This window comes from Trichosurus vulpecula, chromosome 3, assembly GCF_011100635.1.
Source record: "Trichosurus vulpecula isolate mTriVul1 chromosome 3, mTriVul1.pri, whole genome shotgun sequence".
NCBI classification, from domain to species: Eukaryota; Metazoa; Chordata; class Mammalia; order Diprotodontia; family Phalangeridae; genus Trichosurus; species Trichosurus vulpecula.
In genome coordinates this window covers 90,623,341-90,638,381 of record NC_050575.1, presented here as the reverse complement: position 1 = coordinate 90,638,381, position 15,041 = coordinate 90,623,341, and the positions used below count along the sequence as shown (strand labels likewise).

Here is a 15,041-nt window from a genome sequence, read left to right as displayed (position 1 = left end):
TGAATTGAGGCAGTGCATTCTGGTTTGGGAGAGCTTTAGCTATTAGGAAGCTCTTCCTCCGCCCTCCCAAAATCTCTACCTGTCTGCAACTTGTTCCCCTTCATGCTGGTTTTGTGATTGAATCCCTAGTTAGACTTTCTTTCTTCCTTTCTTCTTTCCTTCCTTCCTTCCTTCCTTCTTTCCTTCCTTCCTTCTTTCTTTCCTTCCTTCTTTCCTTCCTTCCTTCTTTCTTTCCTTCCTTCTTTCCTTCCTTCCTTCCTTCCTTCCTTCCTTCCTTCCTTCCTTCCTTCCTTCCTTCCTTCCTTCCTTCTTTCCTTCCTTCCTTCCTTCCTTTCTTCTTTCCTTCCTTCCTTCCTTCCTTCTTTCCTTCCTTCCTTCTTTCTTTCCTTCCTTCTTTCCTTCCTTCCTTCCTTCCTTCCTTCCTTTCTTTTTTTCTTTCTTTCTTTCTTTTTTTCTTCCTTCCTTCCTTCCTTCCTTTCTTTCTTTCTTTCTCTCCTTCTCTCTCTCTCTCTCTTTCTCTCCCTCGCTCTCTCTCTTTGTATTTCTTTTTCTCTCTAGGCTAAGTATACCCTCTTCTTCAACTGACTTGGTTAAAGAAAATTATGGATAAAGTATGGACGGTCATTCCATAATGGAGTATAGCCTTTTAATAGATTTCATATAGTCTTAGATCTGAGAGAAGGCTTAGAGATCACCCAGTTCAACCTCCCCAAAGAACAGAGTCTTTTGTACTGAGCAGCTGTTCAGCAAATGCTGGTTTAAGACAGTAATGGAAATGGTGCACTGGATTTTTTCCCCCTGTAGGAGGCTTCTTAAAAGACTCCTACGGGGCTTGAAAAACTACTCATTTGCTTGTCCCTGACAAGTAAATTCCCTAAATTAATAGGCAGAGCAACATGTATTTTCTCTAGGCTGCAGTTTTTGCAATCTGGAGAAAGCTGGAGAAACCTCTTGTGGGTTTCACACTCCATGGATTCCTATGAGACCTACAAATCCAACAGTTAAGCAAGGTAGAAGGAAACATTTCCTAATCATTACAGATGCCCTAAAGTAGAATGGGCCGATATGGAAAGTAGTGAGTTCCCTGTTACTGAAGATCTTAGGGAATGAATGAGTGAAACAGTTCACAAAATTCAGAAATGGTGTTTTTCTTTGTCTTCCCTTCTAACCCAAAATCCTGTGCTACTATAAGCCATATCTTCACAAAATCTGTCACTAGTTATAATTACACAAACATATGGAGGATCTGCATGGGAGCTCCCACTGTGGGAACTCCCTCCACCATCACAGATCACAACCTGCCTGTGAGACTTAGTAGATACATACTAGTAAATTACCTTAGCTATAATGAGGTTAAGCAACTTGTCCTAAGTCACAGAGACAGTAAATGTCAGAGGTAGGATTTGACTCTGAGTCTTTTCTAAACCCAAACCCAGAACTCTATTCACTATACTACCATTCCATGCACATTGCTTTGCTAGGTTCTGTATAGGCAAATGGAATGGAGAGACAGTCTTCTAAGTATTTTTTTTACCTAGAAACAGGATCTTGGAGATTTTAAAACAGAATAAGGCAATTGTGTGAAGAAGATCATAGCTAGCTTACGACTTAGTCAATCAGTCAGTCAGCAATCATTTATTAAGAGCGTAATATGAATTAGGCACTGTCCTAAGGCAAAGAAAAGGAAAAACACAGATTCTGCCCTCATGTGAAAGAGCTTAAATCCTAACAGGGAAGACAATAGTAAAAAAAGGAAGGTGATCTCAGAGGAAAGACACTAACGGGGGGTAGTGGGGAGAGTCTGAGTGGTGAGTAGGAAAATCCTCTGGTAAAATTTAGGATTTGAGCTCAGTTTTGAAAGAAGTTAGGGAAGCTTGGAAGCAGTGGTGAAGGAGAGCATTCTAGTCATAGAAGACATTCAGTGAAAAGGCATGGACTTAGGAAATCTAGTGTTTGGAAGGAACATCAAGGTTAGTGTCATTGGACCATAGAATATATGGAGGGGAGTGAAGCGCAAGAAGTCTGAAGACATGGGGAAGGGACCAGGTTGTAAAAGACTTTAAAAGCCAAGCTAAGGATTTTATATTTGATAATTCAACATAATTTGGAGCAATTGGAGTTTATTGATTAGGGGAGTAACATGATCAGATGTACACTTTAGGAAAATCACTCAGGTAACTGATGGATTGGAGAGAGGAGAGACTCAACAAGAGTGAGTGAGGGAACTCAACAAGAAGGCTATTACAGTAATTCAGAGTGGGAGACAGAGGTGATTAGATCCTACATCAGAGTTGCCTGAGACCCTAGGAGTTTAAGTGACTCAACTATGGTCTTATAGCTAGTGTCAGAGGTAGGATTAGAATTCAGGTCTTTCTTATCCTAGGTTCATCAATCAATCCACAAACCATGATGTACCTCTGACTGAGAACAGTCCTTTGCTTAAAAGAAATAACTTTAGCTTTGCTTTCTTCTTTGAACTCAATAAAACATAGTTATGAGTTTTCTTGAAGGTGAGAAAAGAACTTATCAACACTCAGAGTAGAATGGGCTCCTTTTGGGGGTAGCAAATGCTTTCCCACTGGAGCTCTCAGAATGGAGGTTTATTACCACTTTTAGGGGCAGATACTATAAATAGGATTCTTACTCAAGTATTAGTTGATCTAGGTAACTGCTAGGACGCCTTCTGCTTCTGAGCTTTTGTAATTCTAGTAACACAAAAAAGGCTAATATGATATTAGGTGGTATTAGGAGAGTTATACCTTCCAAAATAAGAAGATGACATCTGAACTTCACTGATCAGACCACAGATGGAAACTTTTTTTAGTCCTGGACACAATGCTTTAGAAAGGACCTTGATAATCTGGAATGACAAGAGGAGGGCAATCAGGATGGTGAAGAGACTTAAGTTCATGCAGTTTGACACATAAGCCTTGGCTACTTGAATAGGGCATGTTTAGCCTGGCTAAGAAAAGACCTGGGGGCAGGGAATGATAGCTGTCTTCAAGTATATAATGGGCTGTCTCAAGAAAGGGAAGAGGCTTGTTCTGCATGGCCCACAACATAGAACTAGAAGCAAAAGATGGAATTTGCAGAAAGACGAATTTAGATTTGATGTATAGAAAACTTCCTAATAATTAGAAGGATACTAAAATAGCATGCACTAGCTTGGGAAGTAAGAGGCTATCTCTCACTAGTCTTCAAGCAAAGGCTGGATGATAACTTGTCAGGTAAGAACTGGTTGGACTAGATGGCCTTGTCAGTCCCTTTGAAATCTTACATTCTGTGCAGGTGTGGGTTGACGATGAAGTATGCAGGGAATGGAACAACAAATTATCATACTTGGCTCTTATTTTAAAAATTAGAACCCAAAAGAAAATACACATTAAGTGCTTTCTTGAAAAATGTCAGCTCACGTAGGTGATAATTGATCGGAAAAAAATGACTTTAAAGGAAGCATGACATCTCATGCATGGACAGTGGGCTCCAAGCTTTAGCTGAAAGAAGAAAAGCCTTGGAAATGTGTTCTCATCACTACTCTCTGTAAGAGGCAATCACTGCCCTACTGTAAACCAGCAGGGAAATCCAGCTTTCCGATGGGGATGAGGCTAGGTGCGGGTACACTTATCGATGGAGAGGACTTCCATAGCTTTTAGCACAGGCCCTTTTTATGGATATAATTCACTGGGTGCTACCCAAGGTGAAAAATGTTGCAATGTTTATTTAAAATGTGTGGTGTCTTGGAAACCTCACTGGACTTAGAGTCTGGAGACCTGGGTTTGAATAACACTTAACTAGCTAGGTGTCACTGCACAAATCACTTAACCTTTTCAGTGTCCTGGCTCTTAATTTCTCATCTCTGAAATGAAGATAACTTCTGAAATGAAGATAAGTCTGCCTCACAGGGTTGCTGTGAGGATCAAATAATATTAAACACACACATACACATGTATATATATATGCATATGTTTGTATGTATGTATCTATCTGCTATTCTTTACAAACCTCAAAGCCCCATAGAAATGTGAGTTATTACTATTATTTGTAAATAGAAATAACTGGAGATAATAAAAGCACCTACCTCACAAGGTTGTTGTGAAGGTCAAATGAGATGACATATACAAAGCACCTCACAAACCTAAAATGCTTTGTAAATCATAGCTATCATCATCATCATGATTTTTTCTTTTGAATAATATTTTGGGTTGGTGGCAGCCATCAGGCAAGCTAGGCATGAGCCAGGATAGGGGCCTACAAGTACATCCAGGAGCTGTGGAGGAAGAAGCAGTCGGATGTCACGCAGTTCCTGCTGTGTGCATGCTGCTGGCAGTACGGCCAGCTATTTGGGCTGCATCGTGCGCCCCAGCCCACCAGACCTGACAAAGCCCACAGGCTGGGCTACAAGGCCAAGCAAGGTATGTCATCTACTGTATCTGAGTTCGCCATGGTGGCCAAAAGCATCCAGTTCCCAAGGGTGCAACCTATGGTAAACCTGTGCATCATGGCATCAATCAGCTGAAGTTTGCCAGGAGCCTTCAGTCTGTAGCAGAAGAATGGGCTGGCCGCCACTGTGGGGCCCTAAGAGTCTTGAACTCATACTGGGTGGGTGAAGATTCAACCTACAAATTCGTTGAGGTTATTCTTATTGACCATTCCATAAAGCTATCAGACGAAACCCCAACACTCAATGGATCACCAAGCCAGTACACAAACACAGAGAGATGCGGGGGGCTTACCTCAGCTGGCTTAAAGAGCCAGGGTCTTGGAAAGGGTCACAAATTCCACCATACCATTGGAGGTTCTTGTTGTGCTGCTTGGAGAAGGTGCAGTACTCTCCAACTACATCAATACTTCTAACTGGTGCACATGAATTTGTAAACTTAAATGTTTAATAAATGACATTTATGACAAAAATATTTTATTTTTCCAAATTACATATAAAACAATTTTTAACATTCTTTAAAAGTATTTTTAATTCCAAATTCTGTCCCTCCCTCCTCCTACCCCCACGACGCTAAGCAATTTGATATAGGTCATACATGTGCAATCATGCAAAACATATTTCCATATTAGTCGTGTTGTGAAAGAAAACACAGACCAAAAAAAAATCACCACAAAAAAGAAAGTGAAAAACAGTGTGCCTCAATTTGCATTCTGACTCCTTCAGTCCTTTTCTTTTGGAGGTGGATAGTATTTTTCGTTATGAGTCCTTTGGAATTGTCTTGGAACATTATATTGCTGAGAACAGCTAAGTCATTCACAGTTGATTATGATACGATATTGCTGTTACTGTGTACAATGTTCTCCTGGTTCTGCTCACTTCACTTCATCATGAATTAATGCTGTTGTTATATAATCTACCTCAGAAGTTAGCTATAAAGAAATGTAAAGTTTACTATGATATATAAGTAGGTTCTTATTAGTATGACATACCAAGCCAATCAGGCTTACCATTTTACAAGAAAACTTATCTTTAATCTCTATCTCCCTGAGTACACACACAAATATACTCACATTTGCATACTGATACAATTATCCTTAATACCTCCTTTTTCATGTTATACTCTTTCTTTTCACTGCTTCCTATCCCCCTTTCTCACTGATTTTTACTTAAAGTTTTCCAACTTTGATGTTGAAACATGGTTTTAACTTCATTAGTTGGTTGAACTGAATTATTCTCACTTTGGAGTCATCTTTGACTCTATTCTCTCCGTTCCCTCTCTCCCTAACATCCCATTAGTTACCATTTTGTTGATTTCACCTGTAGAACATCTATGACATCTGTCCTCCTCTCTGTTCACTCAGCTATTGTTCTGGTTCAAGACCTCATCATCTCTAGGCTGGACAATTCTAGTAGTCCCCCAGCTGGTATCTGATATTTAGTCTCTCCCCGCTCCAATCCAACAATCCCACAGCTGGCAAACTAATTTTAATACACTAATCTGACCCTGTTATTATACTGTTACAGAATAAAATACAAACTGCTTAGCTTAATATTTGAAGCCCTCCACAGTGTGTTTGACAATACGTACACGCTGAATTGAATTGAAATTCAGTTCATTTTTCCTGATCTTCCATTGTGAGCATAACCATGATTCATTAAAGCAGCAGATTGTCTCTAGACACAAGTAAGATCCTTGAACAAAGTGTTCTTGTTAAAAGCACACCATGCCCAGAATCTAATGAGCAGGAAATACACTCTGATTGGCCAATACTATCTGTTCAAGGATATGCAGATTGGAGCGGCAGACTTTCTTTGCCCTCTACATTAAAACAGAAAGAGGTGGTTCAATACAATCACATTTTCTGAAATATGGAAAAAGAGCTTCCTATGTAAAGGATATGGAGATCAATTCAATTCCACAAACAACCTTTAAGAGCCTACTGTGCGCAGAATGGTGCTGAGTTCTGGTGTGTGTGTGGGGGTGTGTGTGTGTGTGTGTGTGTGTGTGTGTATGTGTGTATGGTATTTAGTCGAAATAAAATCCTTGCCCTCATAGAATTCCCAGTTTAGTAGGGGGATATAACACAGACATTGATTACTATAATACTCAATATTATATGGCAAATACTTAAAGCTCTAGGCAAGATATGGGGACATAACATTGCCAGGTAGGCTCAAGTAAAGCTTCCTGGCAAGGTGACGTTTGTGTTGGGCCTTAATAATGATAGCTAACATCTGTATAGCACTCACACATATTAACTCATTTGATCTTCACACCACCTCTATGAAACAGGGGCTGTTATTATCACCGTTTCACAGAAGAGGAGACTGAGGCTCGAAGGTGTGAAGTTACTTGCCCAGGAAAATATAGCTACTAAGTATCAGAAGCAAGATTTGAATCCAGATCTTCCTGAAGCCAAATACAGTGCATTATCCATGAGGAACTTAGCTATCTTGAAAAGATGAATAGGAATTCCTCAGGCAAAGATGGGTCAGAAGGATATTTCAGGATAAGAGATCAGTTTGAGCAAAGACAGCGAGGTAGTGAGGGATTCATGGAGTTTTAGAGGTCAAAGAGTAGTAAATTTTGACTGGATTATACAGTATGTGAAAGAAAGAAATATGAAACAAGGCAGGGAAAGGAGAGGGTCGGAAAAGTAACGAAGGCCTTAATGCCAGGTTAAGGATTTTAAACTTTATTTGGTAAGCATTAAGGAGCAACTGAAGGTGGTGATTTATTTTTAGCAGAGTAGTGACATAGATTCATGAAGGAAGGAAGGAAGGAAGGAAAGAAGAAAGGAAGGAACAAAAGAGAAAGAAGCAGAAGGGAGATTAGCTTGTGGATATAAGAAATAGACATAGAGAAGAGAAAGTGGAGGTGGATACTAATGTGATTTATCTTTCAGTAAAGCCCAAGGACAAGAAAACCAAGATTATATTTCTTTAAAAAGGTCAAGATAACAAGTAAGTTCCTTTAATACAAAGAGAATTTTGAATCCAAACCTTACCCTACCAAAAGACCTTCATATATCCCCAAACAAAATTATGCCTAACAGATTCAAAATAGGTACAAAATGCTTCTCTTGAATAAAATTACTGTATGTCTTACCTTGCTTTGTGTATCTCTCAGAAAACTGAATCTCAAAGGAAGCATCTTGAGGTTTTCAAAACACCTTCCTTACAATAATCCTATGAGATCATATCAATATCTTTGTCCTCATTTTCCAGATAAGGAAACTAAATGTCAGAGATGTGAGTGTGATGGTCCTTTACCTAACAAGTCACATGAAGTATTACAAGTTGAATATATAGTGGGCAATCAAATATCATGTAATCAAATGCTTTCATTTTATAGCTGATGAAACTAAGGCTCAGAGAAAAGGTGTTCAATTCAGTAATCACTTCCTAAGCACTTACTATGTAAAGTCACTGTGCTAGTGCGGGAGATCAAAAATAAAAATGAGAGTTCCTGTCCTCAAGACACTTATATCCTACTAGGTGATATAATAAGCACCAAAGTAAGTAACTGTAAAGTTTATGCAAATTAATTTAAAGAAGGAATGGGTGCAAATAAATGGGGCAATTAAATGATCACAGGATTGGAGCTTTAGGGCTGAAAGGGGTCTTAGGGGGCATGGAGTCGGAGGGCTTGCATAGGAAGTAGCCCTTGTGTTCCAAAATGAAGGAATCTAAAAAATTCCATGGTGCAGAGGAGATGTGGGAGGCCATTTAATCCTAAGGGGGCCATGTAGGCAAAAACATGAAGGAAGAGATGGAATGTTGTATACAGGGAAGAGCCAGCAATCCCTTTCGATTGGAATATAGATGTATTCATATGAAATAAGCATATTGGTATGAAATACAAATATGAAATAAGGGAGATGAGAGCCAAATTGTGAAGTATTTTAAATACTAGGGTGAGAAATTTGTATCCTAGAGGTGACAGGAAACAAGTGAAGATTTATTTTTAGTAGGGAGGTGACACATTCAGATTCATGTTGCAGGAATTTGTAGTTTTGATAGCTTTGTGTAGAGTGGATTGGAGAGGAAAGAGAAGGAAGTCATGGAAACCAGTCTCTTCCTTCCCTCCCACTTCATAGCATCCTTCTCCATGTTGTCTGCCTACATCAGAATGTAAGCTCCTTGAGGGAAAGGACTACCTTGCTCATTTGTATTTGAATCCCCAGCACTTAGTACAGTGCCTGGCATATTGTTGTAGTTGTTGGTCCTTTGTTCTTGAAGAAGACCAATGCCATCACAAGGGTGATGTCTTGACATAGGCAGATGATTTGGGTCTGGCATGTAGTAAATGCTGAACAAATACTCATTCTTTCTCTGTCTCTGTCTCTTTTTCTGTTTGTGTCTCTCTTTGTCTTCCTGTCTTGGTCTCCCTTCTCTGTCTCTTTGTCTTTGCCTTTCTCTTTCTCTGTGGCTACTGAACTAGTCTATGCAAGAGGTAATGAGCGATTGACTGAGTGAAGAAAAGAGAAGGAATGCCATAGACATAGCTATAGGATGGATAAGACATGGCAGCTGATTGGATACAGGAGTTGAAGGAGAGGTAACAGTCAGTGATAACTTCAAGGTTGTGAAACTAGGTGATTGCCTAGTGGCTTCTAAGTAGCATAGTGGGTAGAGTGCTGGGCCTGGAGTCAGAAAGACATAGGTTCAAATTCAGCCTTAGACACACATACCAGCTGTATGATCCTAGGCAAGTCACTAAATCTCTCTCTGCCTCAGTTTCCTGAATTGTAAATTGGGGATAATAACACCACCTACTTCTCAGGGTTGTCAGGATCATGAGATAATATTTGTAAAGCATTTAACACAGTGGCTGACAAATAATAGGCAATTAGGTGTTTGTTTCCTTTCTTCCCACAAGGATAGTGGGGAAAGTGACTTGACTTGTCATTACAGGCACTTGATTGCACAGTCATCAGCAACCAGGTGTAATGGACAGTGCTGTATTTATAACAAGACCTTGCTCTCCTCCCTGTGTGACTTTGGGCAACTCATTGAACCTCTTTAGATTTGAGTTCCATCCTCTGCAAAGGAAGGTGATGGACTAGCTGACCTTGACTACCATTACCAGTTGTCAGTGCTTTGAATCTAAGTACTTGAAATGGGGTTAATATATTGAATTCTTTCTATAACATCATACGGCACCGCTCAAGAGGGTGACATTTTATTTTGGGAAAGAGCTTGTGGGCATCCTTTTTGGTGGGGGTTTGCCAACTGACCATTCCACTGAATGCTTTTTTAAGAGAGACAACTATTGGGACCCCTCTAGCTTTGGTCTCTTTCTTTCTCAGTCTTTCTGGTAAATGCCAGTTAGGATAACAATTTAAGTGCGATTAGTTCTGGTTGAGGTGGTAACTAGGCTAGAGCAAGGAATTAATTTCATTCAGTCCAGCTAGTATATCTTGTCAAGAGACAATGAAGTTAGCTTTAGGGTGTTTAAGCTGTAGGCTAAAAGATCAAAAGGGACTAAGAGCTTACCTTGTTATACTCACTAAAGGGGGTTCTAAATTGGGGGAATCTACTACATCTTCACAAATTGGCTGCTAGTTTGAGACATATTTTTGAGGGTATTTGGGGAGAGATCTGTCTTGTTTAGAGCAATATGGTATTGTGGAAAGAAGAGTGTATTAAAATCCTGCTTCAGACACTTACCAGCTGCATGACTCTCAGAAAGTCATTTACATTCTCCCTTTCCTTGTATGCATATGCATACATACATGTCCACATATAACACACATATATGTATACACTCATGCACACATACATTCTCACATGCATGCATGCATACATACACAAACCTACTAGAAAACAGAGACTGGGGGAATTTAAGTGACTTGCCAAGGGTCACACAGCAAGTGTCTGAAGTTGAACACTGACTCCATGTCTGCTCTTCTTTCTATCATATCATACCACTTTAAACAAGGGAGAACCTTCTACAATTTGTCCTCATAAACAGGTCTAAAACTAGAAGTGGGTCCATAAATGCATAGTAGGTTCCTCCAGTTTAGATCCTCTTTACTAAATACACCAAGGTGAGATCTTAGTCTGTTCTCATCTTTAAGTTTGTAGTTTTCTTCTACAGTAGAGAATTAAACACACACACACACACACACACACACACACACATACAAGCACACACACCCCAGTTTCCTCCTCTACAAAACAAGGAGATGGAATGGAAGCAGCATGGTAGAGTGCAAAGAGATCTAGATTTGGCATCAAAAGACCTTGGTTCAAATCCTAGCTTTCTCCCTTAAAACCTATGTGATCCTGGGCCAAGTTACTTATCTACTTTGGGCCTTAGTCCTCTTCATCTATAACACAAATAGGTTGGACTAGATAGCTTCTAAGCTTCTTTCAGACTCCACATTTATGATCCTGTGATACTTCCAGCTTTAATAATACATGAATCTAGAGGGATTTTTTTTTTGCCACAAGTCTATTTTGTCATATTTATTGGGTTACAACCAGAAGGGTTCACTGTGGTCTACTAAGGCTAAAAGATTCATTGTCTAGTCATTAATTACAGTAGCACAACTTGAGGAAGCTAAAGGAGGGGATTATTTACACACAGAGAAGCCATTACTGTCTACAACTCCCTATCAGTAGACAACCAAGTATCACCTCATTAGTCAAGACACTTAGAGACAGCTAAATGGCATAGTGGATAGAGTGTTAGGCCTAACATCAGGAAGACCTGACTTAAAATCCAGCTTCAGATATTTACAACTGTGTGACCCTGGGCAGATCACTTAACTTCTTCCTGTCTCAGTTTTCTCAACTGTCAAATGAGGATAATAAAAGTACTTGCCTACTAGGGTTCTTATGAGGATCAAATGAAATAGTAATTGTAAAGTGCTTAGCGTATTATCTGACACATAGTAGGATCTTAATATTTCCTTCTTTCCTTCCTTCCTTCCTTCCATCCTTCCTTCCTTCCTTCCTTCCTTCCTTCCTACCTTCCTTCCTTCCTTCCTTCCTTCCTTCCTTCTTCTATAAAACTACCCGATTTTGTGGTCTTAGCAATAAGTATAAACATTAGTTCTTTGGTCTTCCTAGATTTATCTTGGCCATGTATTTTTTCTTTCTTCATACACCAAAATCCTCTGATGTCTCGTGGTGGCATGGGGAATCTCCTGGGGGGGGGGGTCCAAAAGACTAAGCCTGTGTACACTGGGCTCTCACAGTCCCTGCCAATCTGGCAGCCTTTGAATATGTGCCTAGTGATAGACTCTCTGTTTATCATTCAAGGAATGGCCACACTCAAAGTGAGAAGCTCATCTATAGTGACCTGGCCACTACTATATTTTCTTTTAGAAAAACTTCAGAAGTAGAGTGTGTTTAACTTGCAACTCAATGAGAATTTATTTAGCACCTACTATTTACCAGTCACTGTGTAAAGCACTGGGGAACCAATTACAAAAATGAAACAATCCCTACCTGCCCTCAAAGAGCTTACATTTCAGTGATATCTATTGATAGAAGAAGTAATCATAATAATAAAATCATGGATCCTAGAATTATTTTCCTTCAGCTTCTTGAAGCCAGAGACAAATTATTTTTTGTCTTTCTATCTCTGACACACCGAACAGTTTCTGACACATAAGCGCTTAATAATTGCCTGTTACTTGATTAATGGTGCAGTTAGGTGATGTAATAGATAGAGCACTGGGCTTGGAATCAGGAAGACTCATCTTCCTGAGTTCAAATCTGGCCTCAGGTACTTGCTAGCTGTGTGACGCTGGGCAAATACCCTGTTTGCATTAGTTCTTCATCCATAAAATGAGCTGGAGAAGAGAATAGCAAACCACTGCAGACAAGAAAACCCCAAAATAAGGTCACAAAGAGTCAGACATGATTGAAAATGCATGAAAAAAACCACCCAAATTCATTCAAAATGAAATGAAATATGTTATTAGTTCTCATTTACCAGCCTGAATTAAAACTTTAAAAACTAACTTGGAATTTAGTGTGACTAATGTCTGAAACAATTATTCTTTAATTTATTTCTACAGTATTTTATCCTTTGAATTTCTATAAGCATAAATGCAATAACTGTAGAGTTAAATACACATTAACTGATAAACCAGATGATAATACTGAAGCAATTGAATTGGTCTTACTTTTCTGAAGAGTCTGAAATGGTATTACCTCTGGAGTAAGAAGCAAGCATTACTTTAAAGTGAATTATCTCTTTTAGGATTCTGGTGAAACTAATATACTCATTGGTATCCAGCTGTGATGGAAGAGTTAAGAATTCATTTACAGTATATGAGGGTGGGCAATCTACTTCCAAAGACATTTATATGTACTCTTGGGTCATAAGGAAGATCATCTCACCGTATTAGCATTTTTTATCCTGAAGACCAACAAAATGTTTGGCTGCTTTTGTAAACACTCACTGCTAGAACCATAGTTCCATAGGAACTGAGGATGGAAAGGATATTTGGTTCAGTTTACTCATTTTAAAGGTGAAGGAAACTATCATCTGGAGAAGGAACATAACTTGCTTAGATCACAATGGTAATAAAAATTGGGATTCGAAATCAGGTCTTCTGATACTAAATCTGGGGCACTTTCCTTTAGAATATGCTGCTTCTCACTGCTTTCCTCATAGCTATTTCCTTCTCTCCAGTCATATGGCTACCATGGAGTTCAGACCCTCATCACCTCTTGCCTTGCCTGTTATAATAGGCTCCTAGATGGTCTCTTTGCCTCAAATCCCTGTCTTCTCCAATCCATCTCCCACACAACTGATCGATTAATATTCCCTGAAGAATGATTCTGACTATATTATCTCTCTGTTTATAAAGCTGTAATGACTTCCTTTTGCCTCTAAGATCCAAGACAAACTCTATTGTTTGGCGTGGAAAGCCCTCCACAATCTGAATCCAGTCTGTATTTCCAGACTTATTATACCTTACTACCTATCATAAACTCATTGGTACCTCCTTGCTGTCCCTCATGCATGATATTCCATCTCCCTTTACAGAGTCTGTTTCACAGCCCAGAATGCATTCCCTCCTCATCTTTGGTGCTTAGAAACCTTAGCCTCCTTCAAAATTCATCTGAAATGTTACTTTATGAATTAGATCTTTTCTGGATCTCCCTCTACACACCAATGCCCTGGAAAAGAGAGACAGAGAGAGAGACAGAGAGACAGAGGAAGGGGGAGAGAGAGATATATTATGTATTAAATATTTACTTTGTACCAAATACTGTTGTAAGCATCAGCAATACTAATGCAAGCAAGCAGGATAGTTTCTGCCCCCAGGGACCTTACATTCTAATGGAGGTAGGAGCATAGTGTGGAGATTACCAAGTAAGATTGAAATGTGTGTGTGTGTGTGTGTGTGTGTGTGCATGCATGGGCGCGCGCACGTGCGCACGCCCAGAGACAATGTCTGGAGTTGTATTAGGAGAGAGATGAAAATGATGGATGGAGTATAAGCATCATTCTGAGGCAGGGAAGTCATACAGCGGCCTGGTTCCTGGCAAGATTAGTGCCTTTCTCTTGCAAAATTACCCTGCATATATTTTGAAGTTACTTATATGCATGTTGTTGTTCATCCTTTGTTTTTGAAGAGGACCAATGACATCACGGGGTTATGTCTTGATTTGCATTTGAATTGGATTTAAGTGAGGCAGAGTTGAGTAAAGTCATCAGCCTCACTCTCTCTTCCAGAGTCATGGAAGTCCAGCGACAAGACAAAACTCAGGATGACTGGTGAAGCCCTTAGATGCAGTGGGTGACCTTAGTGTCTTCTGTGTTTGAACCAGCTTTAAGTGCTCCACAGCATCTACTTCAGCTGTGTTCATAGCCAGTGGAACAAATTGGGTTCATCTGCTCATTCTGCCTAGGGACCATTCTTTCCAATTATGAGGACTTCTGTAATTGGCTGCTGAACTAAGTCTCTGTGGGTATACTAAAGCGGTAATACCCTTCCTCCAGGCCTTGAAGTATAATGATGACTCTGAACTCCAGGACTGAGATGCCCTTCTTAAGATCAGACTGGATGATGAATATATGGTCTCTGACATAAGCCTGTGATTGGGATAGGGCCCTCTCTTGTTTATGTCTTCTTTTCTCTGGTGCAGGGCCTTCTGAGGCCTCAGAAACTGGCATCTTATCCTTCCCAAACACCTGAGTGTCCAGTTATTGGATACTGGAAAGGTTGTAGGGACAACAGCAACAGTGGCACCAGCAGAGGTAGAGACAGACCAGCCAACAAGAACAGAGTCATTCACAGAGGCAAAAAAACATAAGAAGGAAAGAGACTCCTTGGTAATGTCAGGATTCTACTCAATGGAGGTTAAATGTAAAATAATAAGCAGACCTTCTGCAAAGTTCACAATTGGGTTTGTGTGCTAGCCCCTTGACTGATTGTAATCATTTTATGATTCTTTATTGTTTAGTAATTCTCTTCCTGTGAAGAAAACAAATTGCTTTTTTCCATGCTTGATTCATATTTGCATTCTACACGTTTATTACGCCTTCCTCTTTTTTTCCTTTCCCCTCCTCACCCCCATTGGAAAGGACCCATTAAACAAGAGCCAAAATTAGAACGGTTCCTCATGA

The 15,041-nt window shown here is 39.7% G+C and overlaps 1 pseudogene; it reads left to right on the top strand.

Moving 5' to 3' along the window:
- The first annotated feature begins 3,301 nt into the window (after window positions 1–3,301).
- LOC118842128 lies at window positions 3,302–4,854 on the top strand (annotated as a pseudogene).
- The last annotated feature ends 10,187 nt before the right edge of the window (window positions 4,855–15,041 follow it).